The sequence below is a fragment of the Felis catus genome, chromosome D2 (assembly GCF_018350175.1).
Source record: "Felis catus isolate Fca126 chromosome D2, F.catus_Fca126_mat1.0, whole genome shotgun sequence".
Classification (NCBI taxonomy): Eukaryota; Metazoa; Chordata; class Mammalia; order Carnivora; family Felidae; genus Felis; species Felis catus.
Genome location: NC_058378.1, coordinates 84,826,821 through 84,843,286, shown reverse-complemented (window position 1 = coordinate 84,843,286; position 16,466 = coordinate 84,826,821). Strand labels below are relative to the sequence as shown.

At 54.1% G+C, this 16,466-nt stretch overlaps 1 long non-coding RNA gene across 3 annotated transcripts in view; it reads right to left on the bottom strand.

The window, feature by feature from the left end:
• Positions 1 to 805: 805 nt before the first annotated feature.
• LOC123380954 overlaps positions 806 to 16,466 on the bottom strand; it is a 35,049-nt gene continuing 19,388 nt past the window's right edge. For 2 of the 3 annotated variants that reach the window (XR_006587423.1, XR_006587422.1), the window contains 3 exons: positions 10,864 to 11,160; positions 2,449 to 2,539; positions 806 to 1,153 (listed from right to left, as the gene is read on the bottom strand). This is a non-coding gene — a long non-coding RNA (uncharacterized LOC123380954). The remainder of the gene's footprint in view (positions 1,154 to 2,448; positions 2,540 to 10,863; positions 11,161 to 16,466) is intronic. The other variant, XR_006587424.1, reaches the window with a different exon arrangement.

Here is a 16,466-nt window from a genome sequence, read left to right as displayed (position 1 = left end):
GCGGTACTATTCAGCCCTAAAAGGAATGAAATCCTGCCTTCTGCAACAGCATGGATGGGGCTAGAGAGTATGATGCTAAAACAGGGAAAGGCAAATAGCATACGATTTCACTCACTCACGTGTGGAATTTAAGAAACGAAACAAATGGGCGAAGGGAAAAAAAGAGGGAGATGCAAATCAAGACACAGAGTCTTAACTACAGAGAACAAAGTGGTGGCTGCCAGAGGGGGGACTCAGAGTATGCTTGTGACGAACATGTCACCCTACTATGTCACTCCACTGCACACCTGAAGCCAACACAACGCTGCATGTTAACTACACTGGAATTAAAATGAAAACTTGAATTTTTCTTTTTTGCCGATGTCATTAGTGAGAATGCTACCTTCCTGTTTCACTCCGCATTTTATTATTATTATTTTTTTAAACGTTTATTTAGTTTTGAGACAGAGAGAAACAGAGCATGAACGGGGGAGGGGCAGAGAGAGAGGGAGACACAGAATCTGAAACAGGTTCCAGGCTCTGAGCCATCAGCACAGAGCCCGACGCGGGGCTCCAACTCACGGACCGCGAGATCGTGACCTGAGCCGAAGTCGGACGCTCGACCGACTGAGCCACCCAGGCGCCCCTTATTATTTTTTTTAATGTTTATTTATTTTTGAGAGTGAGAGAGAGTGTGGGGGGGGGCGGAGAGAGAGAGGGAGACACAGAATCCGAAGCAGGCTCCAGGCTCTGAGCTGTCAGCACAGAGCCCGACGTGGGGCTCGAACCCACGAACCGTGAGATCATGACCTGAGCCGAAGTCGGACGCTCAACCGACTGAGCCACCCAGGCGCCCCTCAATCTGCATTTCCTTAACTCCCAGTGAGGTTTAGTGTATTTCACATATTCATGGACCATTTGTTTTCTGTGAAGCACCTGTGGTCATCTCTCCATTTTTCTACTGCGTCCTCTGTTTCTTGTTAATTTGCAGCTGCTCATTGTATTTTGTGGCTCTCACCTCTTTCTCTGTCTATACCTTGCAATGATCTTCTCCAGGTCGACAGCTTTGCTTTGGGCTTCTGTCCCCGTACGCGCCGGCCCCTGCCCCTGGTGATCTGTGCGTCAGCCTTTCCCTCATGGCTTCCACATCTTTGCTTAGGATGATATTCTCCATCTAAAGATTTAAAAACAAAATTCTCTTACATTGCATCCTGATACTCTGATAGTTTCATGGGTCTTTAATCTCTCCAGAGTTTAATTTTATGTTTGATATGAGGAGAAATTTACTTTTTTTTTTAAATATGGGGACGAGTTATACTCAAACCACATACTGAATTACCAGCGCATCCTTTCTGCTGATTTAAAGTATCATAGTGACAGTTCCTTATTTTCCTTCTACTGACCTTTTTGGGTTTTCCTTCCCAGACACCACTTATTTTAATTTCTGCAGCTTTTTTTTTTTGAAACGTATTTTTATTCCCAGAAGGGCAAACCTTCTCTGAGAACCTTTAAAATGTTTTTTCTTGGCTATTTTTGTGCATTTACTCTTCTAAGTAACTTCAGAATCAGTGTGATACTACATAGAATTTATAATTTGGAGACTACAGACTTTAAGACACTGAATCTTCCCATTCAGGAATGAAAGAAGTGTCTCCACTTACTCCACCAGAATTTAAGAGCCACTGGGACAAGTGCCCCATAGGACAGGTGGAGAGGGCACTTTGATAACTTGGGAGTTGGCAGACCTTGCTTGGCCAGGGCCAGGGCCAGGGCCAGGGCAGGAAAGAGGAGGTTTGAGGAACAGGAAGGATTCCTTCCAGAAATCCTGTTTTGGTTCACGCGCCACTTCCAAAGCAAGCAGGCCTCTGCAGAGAGCCCTGAACACCAGCTGACGGAAGGTTCTGGAGCCACGCAGGTGAGTCCACACAGACGCTCACCACTCTCCCGTCTTCTCCGGGGGCAGCTCCCCGGTCCCACCGTGACTGCCCCGTGCACACTTGCGGGAGACCTGCTCCCCGCCACCCCCTGGCAGGTGCGGAGGCCTGCTGGCTGCCCGACAGGAGACCACAGCACCTCAGGCACGTGGGTCTACTTTCAAACATGGAGGTGGTGCCTTCTGCCGGGCGTGGCGGCTGCTTCTGGCCGCTTGGGGCCGGAAGGCTGTTCATGTCGCAACACTCAGAATGCTGAGCTCAGGCAAAGGCACAGCCAAGTTCAAACAGCATATTCCGCCACGAAGGGCTGCACAGGACCTTCCCTTGTGCTGTGAAGTCACATCCGTGTGAACTGGACAGGACTCAGGGTTTGGGGTCACAAGGCCTGGTCAAAATCCAGGCTCAAGACCAGAGACCTCAAGAAAAGCCTACACTCCGACTTCTCATCTCTGAGATGGGAACGGTGTCACGGACCGCAGAAGCTGCTGCCCAGAAGGAGAAAGAGGCCATGTGAACTGCAAAGCGCTGTACTCACGTGAGGCATCAGAGGGCTCTGGGCTTTCTCTCCGGGGCCATCGGGCAGCCCCGAGCTGCCTGTTTGACAAGGTCTGATCCATGTGGGGAAACTAAGACACAGAGAAGCAAAGAAATTAAACGAAGCGTCTGTATGGGGGAACTTCTAAGCCAAAGGCAGTTTTTACCAGGGGGCTAGAGCATCTCTTGGACGTAAGTAAGATTGTAACGAGGCAGCCGCGGAGCAGCGTATGGGGACTGGGTGCTGGAAATTGTTAGGAATGACTGGTCTCCACGAGGGTCGTTGGAGGAGCTCAGGGATGAGCGGCCGAGACAGGGAACAGAAATAGAAAATACAACTTGAAAAACGCAAATCATTCTTGGACACCGGGAAGCTGATACCATTTTCCCTTCTCCTTCCTCTTCCTCTTCCTCTTCTTCTTCCTCCCCCCCTCCCCTCCCCTCTCCTCCCCCTCCCCCTCCTCCTTCTTCTCCCTTTTCTTCTCCTTCTCCTTCTTCTTCATAAAAGTTAAGGGAGAGCCTGAGAATGTGAAACCACTGAATCAGACGGTTAGGAACGGAGGAAACGGGAAAGACACTCGGTTCACGAGGCTGAGGTAGCCTGCAGGTAGGTCCAGGGACAGTTCTGGAGAGAAAGGGGGCGGCCAGGGGCCGGACCCTACGTGGCACCTGCTGTCTGTAGAGGCTCCTGCATGCGGCCTCGCTGGGGTGGGGACTGGAACCAGGCTGCGGGGAGGGCCGTGCTGACAAGCAGAGACTTTTGAAAAGAAATACAAATTGACCAGTCTATTTTCAGTTGACACCACCAGCAACAAACGGTCCGCACGGAGATGTTTTCCTGGGCCTGCTTTACGGGCCAGACGGCTCATCTGACTACAGGGCTGTTTGTGCAGTGCTGACCTGCTGCATCTTCTCGGGACCGTTGGGCCCTCTGCGGCTTGAGCCAAACCTCAGGAAGAGCCCGTTGGGTCTGGCGGGGCCTTGGGAGCGTGGCGGCCGGTGTTTGCACCAGCGATCTCGAGGCTCACTGTGGAACTTGCTCACCATGACCCTGGCACTCCGGTAGGCTCAGAAAATGCCGGAAGGAGGGTATCTTAGGTGTATGCAAGGGTCCCGGCAAGAGCCGCCCACAGTGCAAACCAAGAGGAGGCTGTCCCAGGCCCTGCTTCGCCGCTTTCTTGTAGCGGAACCCATCCGAACCAATCCAGGAGACCAAGCAATCGGTCGGCTTGCCTTGAACACACGAGCCTCCGCGTTACGCCCGGACACAAGCTTCCATGCCAAGAGCCTCTCCCGGTAACTGCAGGAGAGAGCGGTCCCCGTAACTGGGGAGCAGGGGCCCCGTCCTAACACGTACCCTCATCTCGCCAGCAACCTTGGGTGTCTGCGGTAATTCAAGGGACAGCCTGGAGTAACTAGAAACCATTGTTGGAGGAAGGCCTTTGAAACATCAAACCGAAGACATCAGTCAACAGACCTCCCTGCCTTCGCTGCTCCCGGCCAGTTAACGGAAGCTGACTGCTCAGGTAACACACCGTGAAATTCTGGCCGCAGAGGACGCCGGACGTTAATTGTGTTTCATGAAACTGCACCACAAGTGGCCAACCTGAAGAAAATAGTTCACGGTTGGGTTTTCCTTCTGTATTTAGTCATGGAAGTGGCGTCACCGGGCCTGGGACGGGAGACACGTCCTCTGCCTGATGTTTGCCGCCTCCCCCCGCAGTGCGATGTGGTCTGTGCGTCGCAGGGGGTGATCAGCGGTTCATTTTTAACCCTAACGGATGTCCACAAAGATTATTCTCTCCGTTCTGCTAAAACCCAAGCCTTAATCATGTCGGCGCCTAGAGGCCTCGGTGGTCCAGCGGCAAATACCACAGAGCTTTCTTTTTCTGAAAATGATTTTCGTTCTAAAAGGACGTTTCTTCCGTGAGTGGGATAGGCACTTGGCCACGCTAAGTATCTCTCGGGGACAAGCGTCTGGGGGGAGCCTGTCGCCCTCAGCAGGGGTGCACCCCAACACCCGGTGTAGAGGCCGTGAACGGGAGCGGTGGGGGCAGCTGAGTTTGGGGGGCGACGGGAGAAGAGCCGGGGGACGTGGGCTCACCCTGGTTTGCTCTGTGCAGAAAGCTCAGGAGGGCAGGAGTCCAGCCGGTGTTTGCTGCAATGGAGGAAGTGATCCTGACCGTTGCTTTTTCTCCTGGACCTTTTCTAATCAGAATGGATCTTGCTGTCAGGAAGGCTAGAGGCCATCAGAAGTGAGCTATGGGGAAGGTGATTTCCTGGACAGGCAGACCGGTGGAGCCCCGTGCACTTGGACTTTTTCTTTTTTTTTTAGTCTAACCAGAATCAATATTTAAGATTATGCAATGTCCATACCAGCCCGAAGTAGCTGCCAAGCCAAGGACAAGGGCTGGATAATTTACAATGCAAGGAATCCATTCTTTTTGCGAGGGGGAAGGGAAGAATCAAGATTTAAGCTTCTTATCCTGGGCTGAACTTTTCTCCTCCATTCTTAATGGCACCAGACGTAAATAAACCATCCATTTTGTTTTGTATGAGCCGTCTACGCTTGGCACGCGCTCGGAGGCAATGACGGGCCCGTCTGAGATCCTCGACCCCCACAGGTCTGGGCTACAACTGCCTTGCCAACAGCAGCCGTTTACACGTTTCTGACTCACAACCCTTTGGTCCTTTGGCCCGAGCCACACCTGCTGTTGGCTTCTACCCCCACGACCAGCAGAGAAAGCCCTTCTCTTGTCAGCCGCTGATGGTTCCCGGTCCCGTATTTTTAACGTGAAGATGAAATGTTTACAAATGCCTCGTCAACAGCATCCCATAGCCGGGCCCTCCTGAAGCCGCAGACGTGGGCTGTGCTCACTCGCAGGATGGCGGGGGTCGCGGGCCGGGGGAGCGGGCAGCGGCACTGTGGACGGACCTGGGCCACTATTTACAGGCCGGGGCTTGTTCTCAAAAGCCTGCCTCGGGTCCCGGGCCAGTTTCCTCTGTCTGCAGTGACTGGAGTCCCGGCCTCCACCACCCCAGGGCCGACCTGCCGGGAGCCTGGACACCGTCTATCCCAGTGGGAGGGAGCCATTTCCCGCCGCCTGGAAGTGAAGGGCAGAAGACGGGGTTGGAGCCAAGAAGCAACGGGGCCGTTCACGACACTTTCCTGCCTCCCACGGGGTGGGGGTGGCATCGTGCTGGCTCCCGAGGGAAAGGGCTGGGGCCCGGGCGCCCCCACGGGTGCTCCCCCAACCCCAGCCGCTCTCCCACCCACTTCTCTCCCATCTTCACTCCTCCAGAATCGGCGTTGACGCTGACGTTATGGGCGTCTCCGCCCAGAAGGCAGGTGGCCTGCTCTTTACTTTCTGACCTCTGGCCGACAATGCACAGCTGGCTTCCTATGTGGCAAGCGTCCGTGATCTCAGGGCCGACTGTCCAGACAGCAGGACGAAGCCCCAAAGCAGGGGCTGCACGGAGGGGTGTCAGAGGTGGGGCTCTGAGGGGTGCACAGGCTCGGCCTCACGAAGGGGTGGCATTCCCGGTGACAGCGTGGGGCCGGGGGGTGTTGGGAGCTGGGGACGGCCAGGGTGACCGTGCCAGGGTGACGGGCTGTGCAGCCTGGCTGCTATACTGCGGGAGGGCTTGGTGGGAGCCAGCAGTGGGTTTCAGACAGGAGCGTGTGGCCTGTGGAGTTCCGAACAGTCTGGTCACTGTGGGGACAGGCTTGAGGGGCCAGTGTGGCAGATGGTGAGCTGGGTGGAGCGGGGGCAGGGCAGCCAGGGAGCAGAGCCAGGAGGCCACTGCGGGGTGGACAGACGGATGCTGCAGACACCTTGGGAGACGGAGGAGAATCCACACCAGCTGCTCCTCATACGTCGGCTTGGGGAACCCTCTTCACGAGCCTCTGAGCGTCCCGGCAGGGGAGAGTGCCCCTCCCCCCCAACCCCCCGTGCCAGCCAGACCTCTTGGTCCAGAGATGGTGAGCAGGGAGGGCCTAGAGCCAGGAGCCAACCAGGCACAACGTGGGGAACGCGCCTCGGCTCTCGGGGACTCGGCTCTCCTGCTTGAGAAGCGGGGGCACTGAGACTTGCTGATGGGATGGTAGGGGTCAGTGCGCTGGGACAGAACCCCAGGTGACACACCGGGATGGGGCACGGGGGATGACACAGAGGCAGAGACGGCCTCGGTGTGCTCCCCCAGCGCTGGACACAGAAGAAGCCACATCCTCGTGCCACCATGAAGCCCGGACAGGAGGACAGGGGCTCGGCTGTACGCGTGACTCCCAGCCTAATACTCTGTCCAGACATCCAGGCCGCGCTGGGCAAGTCCCACACCCCCCAGCTGCCGCTGGTTTGGAAGAAAGCAAGTGAGGGCCAAAGTAGCCTGGCCCACTCTTCTGCCCTGAACTTTCCTCCGTGCTGTGCAAAGGGCAGAAAGGAGGAAAGTCCACCTCCCTTCCCGGCGGTGCTGCTGACCGGGTAAAGGCTCAGAATCCAGGCCATTCTTGGACTGCTCACGGGCATGAGCTCACCGAGCAGCTCCACCCGGCCCAGCCTCCAAAGTGGGAAGCCCCCCAACTGTCTGCCCACCTCTTGGGACTGCGAGTTTCCACGAGATGAATAACGTCTGGACAGCGGCTTTGCACACTGTAGAGTGCTGCCTACACGTGACTACTATTCTCGTTTCCACACGTGAGTGATGCATGGGGCTTTCTTCGAGCGCCTGGGATCGGGGCGACCACATCCTTCCTCAAAATGGGCCAGATGACACCCACACGGAGCTGGCATAAACGTCTGGACATCCAAACGGGTCTGGACCCCCAGTGGGCAGTGATGCTGCCCCAGCAGATGGCAAACACTGAGAAGGAAAAGCCCCTTCTTGGGTCTCCTGTGTGCCACCCCCACCCCCGTCCCCCAATCAACAAGGGCAGGACAGGAACGCACAGCCGTGGACCCTAAATCTCCAGGTCTCCGAGAGGACAGTGAGAGGGCCAAGCCACTGGCACTAACGGTGACACGCTGACGCGGTGGCATTGATCATCACTGAGACACAACCGCGGGCCATCCGCGGGGAGACACAAAACGAGCCGAGCAGCGGGGGAGGACACGCATCCCTGGTGGGCCTGGCTCCGGGGGACGGCCGGCGCTCGTAACCGCCGCAACGATGATGAACACGTATTGATTTCTGGAGTGCCTCTCCGGAGCCCCAGAGCACTTCATGCACTTATTGGAAAGTGCCTGAAACCAAATTGAAGACAGGCCCAATGAGGAGAATCAATCCAAACGCTAAGGGCATCTGAGGGCTTTGGAGCAAATGGGGGGAGAGAGAACAGGTACTCCAAACGCTCAAGGAAGACTCTTTGCCCCACGCTGTTCAACAGCCTGAAACTGAAACGCGGAGTTTGGCTTCTGCACACGGGTGGGGGGTGCGCCTGGCTTGCAGGGAGGAACCTCGGCGCTTCGTGCGGATTCGTGTGCACGAAAGGGTGCTCTGGGGCCTGTGGGGGGCTCTCCTCTACACCTAGGCCCTTGGAAAACAAAACCATTTTCTAACAACTTTCTACCTGGAAACCACTTCCAGGGAAGCTGGCAGAATGGAGAACACCCCAACACCTAGGCCCAGGTGGCCGTGCTGCTAAGAGCATCGTTACTGCCCCCACGCCCACCCCCTGCCCCCCGCCGGCCAACGTAGATTTTTTCTGAACCGCTTGGGAGCAAGGTGAGCACATCTTGGCTGTTCACCCCCAAATACTCGAGCGTGTGCTTCTCAAGGGTCGGAGCGCTCCTCCCGTGGATTTGGCGGTCAGCAACCTCAGCAAGTGGGATTCTGATACACGTTTCAGTCGACCACTCGTCCTCCGTTCTGTCACCTGGTCCAACAGCACCGACTGGCACGCCTTCCCCCTGCTACAGGTCTGGTCTGGGAGCAGCACTGCCCCCGGTTGTCCTGCGCCTTAGTTTCTTCTCATGTGAACATCCCCGCAGTCTTCTCTGACATGTTTTGGAGAAAAATCCAGGTTTCCACAGCAGCTTGCGGCCCAAGACGCGGCTGGACTGAAAGAACCTGATTCCATCTCCCACAGACACAGGGACCAGACCCAGCTTCAGCCCTTGCTGTGACCACACTGCTTTCATAACCAACGGACGACACCATCTAGCACCGAAGGGATAAGGCCTGCGGCCGCCCACTTGAAGGTGCCCCCAAAGTGGAGGCGGGGAGGGCAGAGGGTACACGCCTCTCCGGAGGGGCTCTTTTTGGCCACCAGCCCCTTGGCTCGCCGACTCATAATACAGTGTTCCCTTGGGGCGTGCAGGTGTCTGTGGGGCTCACGGACCGCTGTCTGGGTCAGGGCTCAGTGGACCAGCTCCCGGCTGGGCCGCACACCCAGAATCACCGAGAAGCAGGGACGCTGAAGAGCCCATTTCACATTCGGCCGAGAGTGAACTTAACCAAGACTGACACTAAAAGTGACCTCACTCCCTTCTTGGGATCATCTGCCCCGAGAGCCCAGCAGCCCCGTAAACACAGAAACTGGTGAGGCCCAAGGGAGCCCAGGCGAGCAGAGCAGCCTCTGGAAACAGTTGCCTTTTTTCCCACCTTTGATAACGAGAGAGATGGGGGATCGGAGAGAGAAACGAGGCAGGGCCTGTAGGCGACGTGGGGTCAGGAAACAAGACCAGAAAGTCCGGCTGGCACGGCTCCCGCCTGCCACCTCCGGCTGGGCTGACCCGGCACACCAGACACCCCGCCAAGGACCCTGTGCTGACACGGGAACAGCGCCCTCCTGGTCGGTCAGCCTCCGTCCCCCGAGGGAGGGAAGGGCGCCCGTGACTGTGCAGACAGCAGAGGCTCAGGAGGGCCGCCTGCCTCCGCATGCCCCATCTCGGCCTTCCTCAAGCCACGCAGCAGGACCAGGTCCCCCTGCCAGAGCTGCTCTCAACAGCCTCCTTCCGGGCTCTACAGCAACGCTTCGGCAAAGGCCCCCGGAAGACGCATTGCTATTCGATTCTCAACAGTTCCCTGAAGGACAAAAGGGACGACCTGGGTGGTTCGGTGGGTTGAGCGTCCGACTTCTCCTCAGGTCAGAGCCTGCTTTGGATTCTCTGTGTCCTTCTCCCTTCTCCTCCCCTGCTCGTGTGCTCTCTCTCAAAAATAATATAAACGTTGAAAGAAGAAGAAGAGAAGGAAGGGAGGCCACAGGGAGGAGAGGGGGCAGGCACTTGAAAGGGGGGGGGTCAGTGGAGAGAGAGGCAAGAACGAGCAAGCTGCCGGTCTGCACAAAATGAGCACAGGCCTTGTTCCCCAAAACGCCCCCCTCCGGTGCCCCGGTGTGAGACCCCACGGGAGAAGGGGCTTCGGTGGTTCCTCTGCAGAATCGAACTTGCAGAAGGTGCCAGTGCTTGCATTCTGAGCCTCATACAGGGAGGAGGCTCCCTTTGGGAGTGACCCCTGTCGTGAACATTCTGTGACACAGTCCGGCGGGGTGGAGCAGTGGGTAAGAAGATCAATGACGTCAAAGAGCCGCCAGGTCCTGAAAAGATCAACGAGGCTGAGACACTCTTGGTGTGACAGACGGTTTCCCCGAGTACCACAGCAGTCTTCCCAGGATCCTCTGCAGGGTCACTTGGCCCTGACCACACCAAGTGGCGGGGTCCACATCCCCTCTCTTGAAATGAGCCACCCTGTGACTCACTTTGACCCAAAACAGGGCGTGGTGGACGGGAGGTCATGTGAGCTTGGGGAGCCTCACGTCTAGGCAGCCTTTGTCCTTGTCCTTCTGACACAGGGGCCTGAGGCCAGCGGGGGGGGATGCCTTCTGGAGTAGTGGGGGGAGGTTGGGTGGGAGAGAACAGAGGTGCCAGCTGAGCAGCAAACACTGGGCATGTCCATCAGGCTCTCCGGGCCATCGCGCCCTACGGAGCCTGAAGCTGAGCACACCATGGGAGTAAGAAGAGCCTGGCCAAGCCACAGAAACACGAGAAACAAGTCATTGTTGATTTAGGTGTTTGGGTCGATTGCTGGGCAGGAAGAAATAGCTGAAATGGAAATGGGCGTCTGGACGGCGGGGAGGACGCCGAGCACGGGCCCGGTTTTGGGGAGAATGCAGAGCACGGAGATGGCTTCAGGGAAATTGCAAAGCAGAGGCCTGGTTTCAGGGAGAACGACCCGTGCCAGGGGCAGGAGGACGAGGGGCAGGACTGCCACCAGTGGAACACGGAAGACGTGCCTGAACCCATGCACACGGCTGAGACCTACTTCTAGGCAGACTGTTGAGAGTGCCTGTTAGGGCCCCACGATGACGCAGGACGACACGGAAGAAGAGAGGCAGGAGCTAAAACAAACCCAACAAAAAAACCCAAACTGGCATCTGCAAGCAGAATTGACAGGATATATGCAGATCAGAATTACCTACCTGGTTCCAAAAGGAAAGTTGTTCACATTTCCCGCTTCAAAAGTCAGCAAAATATTCAGGAAGGAACAAATGGACTCAGAGTAAAGACTGAATCAAGGGACTGTAAGGCCTCAGAGCGGTATGAAGCAGTGCCTTATAGACTTTCTCAACAAGAGAAAAGGGGCTTCCAAGGATCTGTGGGGCACTGGTTCAACGAAGCCTGACATATCCAAAGTAGGGACAGGTTTGTCTTGAAAAGAGTTATGGTGATGGTTGTTGGGGGGCAGAGAGGAGATTCCAACAAGATTCATAGGAGACCTAAAACATTTTTAAGAGAATTGCATCAGTAAGAGCACTACCAGCTTGGACAAAAAAAAAAAAATCAAGATTATTGAAAATGAAAAGATGCTTCTGGGACCCCAGCTTTCTTCAAAAAAAAAAAAAAACCTTTATTAAATCTTTTACTTATTTTTGAGAGAGAGAAACATTGTGAGAGCAGGGGAGGAACAGACAGGGAGACACAGAATCTGAAGCAGGCTCCAGGCTCCAAGCTGTCAGCACAGAACCCCATGTGGAACTCAAACTCATGAACCGTGAGATCATGACCTGAACGAAGTCGGACGCTTCACCAACTGAGCCACCCAGGCGCGTGGGACTCCAGTTTTCTATGAGCAAGAATCAGACACAGAAACCTACTGACCTTTAAACATGGGCCCCTTCTGGTGGGAAAGAAAGGACCTTGAGAGAGCAGAATGAGAGAACAGTGGACAGAACAATGGATCAGGAAATCCTTCCTGAGAACAGAACTGGGCCTTAATCAGAGTATCTCTTGGATCTGGAGTGGGGGCTCGGGCAGCCTGGTTCATCTGGATTTCAGAACTGGTAGGCTCCAGGGACTTGCACGTGCCTTATGCTCCTCCTCTGTTTGATGGGAGCAGCTGGCCCTGTGTTTTTCTAGGTCCTGTTTGTGGGGTAACTTGGTTCGTTGGTTCAGAGGACACACACCAGAGGAGGGGTGTGTATGTGTGTGTGTCCAGATGGATGATCCTGATGTAGATCATGAGAACCTGGCCTGGGAGTCTGAGGCCCTAACAGGGATGAGAGTTTCGGGCATCCCGAGATGGGAGAAAGAATATGGCGCACGTAGGGAGAAAACTGTGGGCAGATTGTGGAATGTGACAGATTGCTTCATGGCCACAAATTCCTTTGTCACAGAAGGCAGGGTCCTTTGCAGTGAAATTTCGCCACGTCTCCCCCACATTTCTCAAGTGTATGAAATCGGCTGGCCGAGTGATTCCATCTTGCTCAAGAGAACGTGGCAGAAGTGATGCTGTGTAGATTCAGAGCCCAGGACTCAGATTGTCTTGGGACTTGTGGCTTTGCCCCCTTGGAATACTGTCCTGTGAGCAGGAAGCTTGTCTAACCCACAGGAGCAGGAGAGGCCATGTGACGGAGATCATGTGCTGAGCATGTGAGGCTGCAACCATATTCCAGGCCTGCTGACCCTCCAGCTAACGGCAGCCCTGTGGTGGGCCCAGATGGAAGCAGAAGCCATTCCGTGGGAGAGTAAAATAATCACTGTTGTTTTCAGCTACTAATTTTGGGGCAGTTTGCTATGTACTGACAGAAAATTATACTATCTCGCATGACTGATCAAGACACGAACAAAAAAGCAAACATGAGACACTAACATCAGGGATGGGGAAAAAAAGACTTTGCACATCGAGGGGTTACTAAAGGGCTGTTGTGGACCTCATCGTGCCCGAGATTTAACAACTTAGAGGAGATAGGTAAATTCCATGAACTATATAAAAATATAACTGGCACAAAATACACAGAAAATGTAAACAGCCCTCCATCAGTTTTTAAAATTGCATCCATAAATAATGGCCTTTTCATACAGAAAATTCCAGGCTCAAAGAGCTTCACTGGTAAATTCTACCCAGTATCTGAGAAAGAAACAAGACCGATGTTACCGCACTGTTTCGGAGAAGAGAGGAAGAGGCATCACTTCCCAACACGCCCTGTGAGTCCAGCATTAAGCCCAACACCAAACTTTGGTGATAATGAAAGAGAAGAAAATGATAGGCCAATATTTTTTCTTCAACAGAGATACAAAAATTCATCACAAAATAACAGCAAATTACATCCAGCAGTATAGACAAGGTATAGTATGTCATAACCAAGTGAGTGCACTCAGAATACAAAGTTAATATCTGAAGATTAATTGTAATTCACTACTTAGAGTAAGAAAAACAACCATATAATCATCCTAACAGGGGCAGAGAAAGTATTTGATAAGATTCAACTCATTCAACGCACTCATTGTGAAAACTCTCAGCAAGCCGGGAACAGAAGGAGGCACCCTCCATGAGGTAACAGGCACCCCGAGAAGCCTGTGCTTAGCAAGCGCCATGCTCGATGGCCAGAAGTGGAATGATCTTCCCCAAAGAAAGGGAACATGGCAAGGACGGCCACTCTTTCCACTTGTATTCCACAGCAAGTGGAGGTGATAACCAGTGAGATAAAGCAAGAAAAAGAAATGAAATGTATAAAAATGGGAATGGAAAAAGTAAAACTCTTTTCTCCTCACAGGTGATATGATTCTATGGGGAGAAAATCCTAATCTAAAGGAAAACTACTAAAAACTAGGTAAATTTTTCGAGGTTGTGAGATTCAAGAACAAAACTAAATAGGTTAACGAGTCAAGGTCGCAAAAGAAAAGGAAGTGTAAGAAATTGTCACAGGTTGGAGGAGACTAAGGAGGTATGACAAGCGAACGGACTGGATCCTGGAACAGAACAACGTTGGTGGAGAAACCGGAGTGAAGTCCATAGTTAATGGTATTTACCAGTTAATTTCTTAGTTGAGACCACTGTACCGCTGTAAGCTAAGACCATGGTACGGCTGGAAGCTGAATACCATTCCGTTGTGTGGATGGATCACTATTTTGTTTATCCCTTCACCCGTCACTGGACATCTGAGGTTGCTTCCAAGTTTTGGCTGTTGTGAATAACGCTGCTGTGAACATCGGTATACAGATACCTGTTTCAAGAAAAGTTCTGTCTCTTGACTGGGGTGTTAGTCACACAGGTATGCGTTTTCAAAGTTCATTAAATGACACACTGAAAGCCTGTGAACTAACCTAGTTCTGTCAAACCCTACCACTGCGGGCCTCAGGGATGGTCTTGTACTCCCTCTGTACCGCTGCCCTCCCCCACTCCTGACATGCACCTGCTGGCCTGCACCTTGGAGGCTTGGGAGGAACGCTACAGCCCTGAGCGGGGAGGGGGGGGCCCCCACTTGCTCTAACACATCACTCAACCCACCCTCCGCGAGTCACTTGCGCGAGGGGAATGGCTGGCCTTCCCAGGAGACCCCGCTGGCTGGCCCTGTGCACCTCACAGGACTCAGGCCTTGGTCTAGTCCGCCCCGGGCGCTTCACTCTTTGCATCCAAGCCCCTGGATGCAGCCTGCGTCACCTAGGGTGGCTGTGCCTGCATTCAGTGGGAAGTGGCCTGTGCTCCTGGGCCGTCCCCACCCAGGGTTCCCCACACAGAGAACAGCAGGCTTTTGAGCATTTCGGGGAAGACTCTATTTTTTTTTTTTCTTCCGACAAATAAACAATAGAATTGAAATAGGTTTATGGCCTTCTCACTTTCCTGGAAGAAAGTTCTGTGTTGCATTAATAAAGAGAAACAGTAGGAATCACGGCAAAAATAACAAACATGCGCTCTGCTGGAGAGGAGGTGCTGAAGCTTTCTCTAGGGGCCCTCTGCTACTCCTAAGCTGGTTCTTCTCCGAAATAAGTTCGATCTGTCCTCAAAAATAATTAAAGGGCTTACATTTCCACGGGGACAAACGGAACAGTGCAAACTCGGAAGGTGAGTGCCCTCTCCCAGCGCACAGTGCCTACCTGCTGGGGCGCCTCGCCTGGCAAACCGGGACCGTGCGGTCTCCTGCTCAGCCGTTCCCCATGCTGGGAATGGGATCCACGGCGCATCCCCAGTGTGCTGGTAGCGGGTGTGGGCGAGTCCCGCCAGGCAGGCCCCTAGAGGCCCGGAAAGGGCAGCAGAACCCCTAACCTGAGCCCCCCGGGGCTTCCCAGGCTGGCCTGTGTCCCTTGTGCTGCTGGAGGGGAGCTCTGCCCTGAGCGAGAATGGCTGCCTAGCCTGCAGCTCAGAACAGAAGCCGCCCGCCCCAAGAGCACCTTGAACCCAGCAAAGTCCACACCGAGGCAGGTCACAGACAACGGTAGTGTCTGGAACAGGTTACCCTTCCTGCAGGGCCTGACAGGTGGTTCCCAAAGGTCACAGAATCTGTAGAGGCTTGCTGACTGCACAGCGTTTAGCCACCTTCCACTGACTCCCATCCCTCTGGGTCTCTCTGCCCGAGGTCAAGGGTTGGGGCCGCTCTCCACCCTAGGTCCAGTTGGGAGGACCTCTCACACACCCACTAGCGTGGACTGGCCCTGGGTGGCTGTGGTGGCCCCAGGCTGCCCTGAAGTCTTTCAGCCACTTGCTAACGTCCCGGCAGTTTCTCAAAGCTCCCTTCTTTTCTCCCCCATAAACTTATCTTTAGGAATGGCTGTTTGATTTACAAAGCACACAACCTGTCATCGGTTAATTCCTGCAAAAATATACCAGCATTTGGATGGGTAGACCAGTAAACGTTAAAACCTATACAAAAATATTACCATCGACAACATCAAAATATCATCAATCCCAACAGCATCGGCTAATCTGGTGAACTGCAGCCACATTAGGGTTTAATTCAGAAATAGCCCCACGCGCGCAAAACGTCCAAAGGAAGGCCTTTTCAGGTAAAAATAAAAGTAAAACGACTCAATGTAAACGTGGGTTGTATTAATGCAGCGAGCCCAGAGAACCTTTCCTGAGGTTGCGAAAAAGAACATATGGTGCCCATTTAAAATTCACCAATTACACAGAAGAGGTCAGGGATGAAACCATTTACCGAAGTCAGAAACCTGGTGAGCTGGGGGGTGGGGGGCTGGGGCGGGGCCGCAGGCAGGTTCCCCGGGGGCCTTCTCCGCCACGCCGGCCGCACTGGGCACGAAGCAAGGCCAGCCAAACCCACGTCCCCGCCGAGGCTGCCGCCGCCTCAGGGGAGTATGCCTGGCACAGCGGGCTGGCCGGACGGGAGTGTCTCACCCTCTGTGGCTGACGGCATGACTCGGCTGGCGGCCGACGCGGCCTGCGTTTCCCCCACTTTTCTCGCTGGCTTATTTAGCGGGTGGGAAACGGCAAGATGTACTTACCTCTAAGCTGGTTTTATTTTGTCACCACCATCTAGAGGGGTTCTTCCTTAAAAATCACCCAAAGACCCTGGGAGCTGTCTGGTTTTCAGAGAATCTGCTCCCTCCTCAGTCCCCTTCTAGGGCTGGTGACCGTTGGGCACGTATGTAGCTTGCAGTCAACACACCTCTTAACAAACACAGGGAAGATATTGCTACTGCCTCGGGAAAGAGGTCAGGAAGCACCGGGGTTTAAGAAAATCTGCAAAAAGATTATCAAGCAAATCATTTCCAGACACCATTTCGGTTCAGAGGCTCCTGGTAAAGGAGAGGGACCAGTGACCAAGCAAGGGACGCCCTCCGAGGCCAA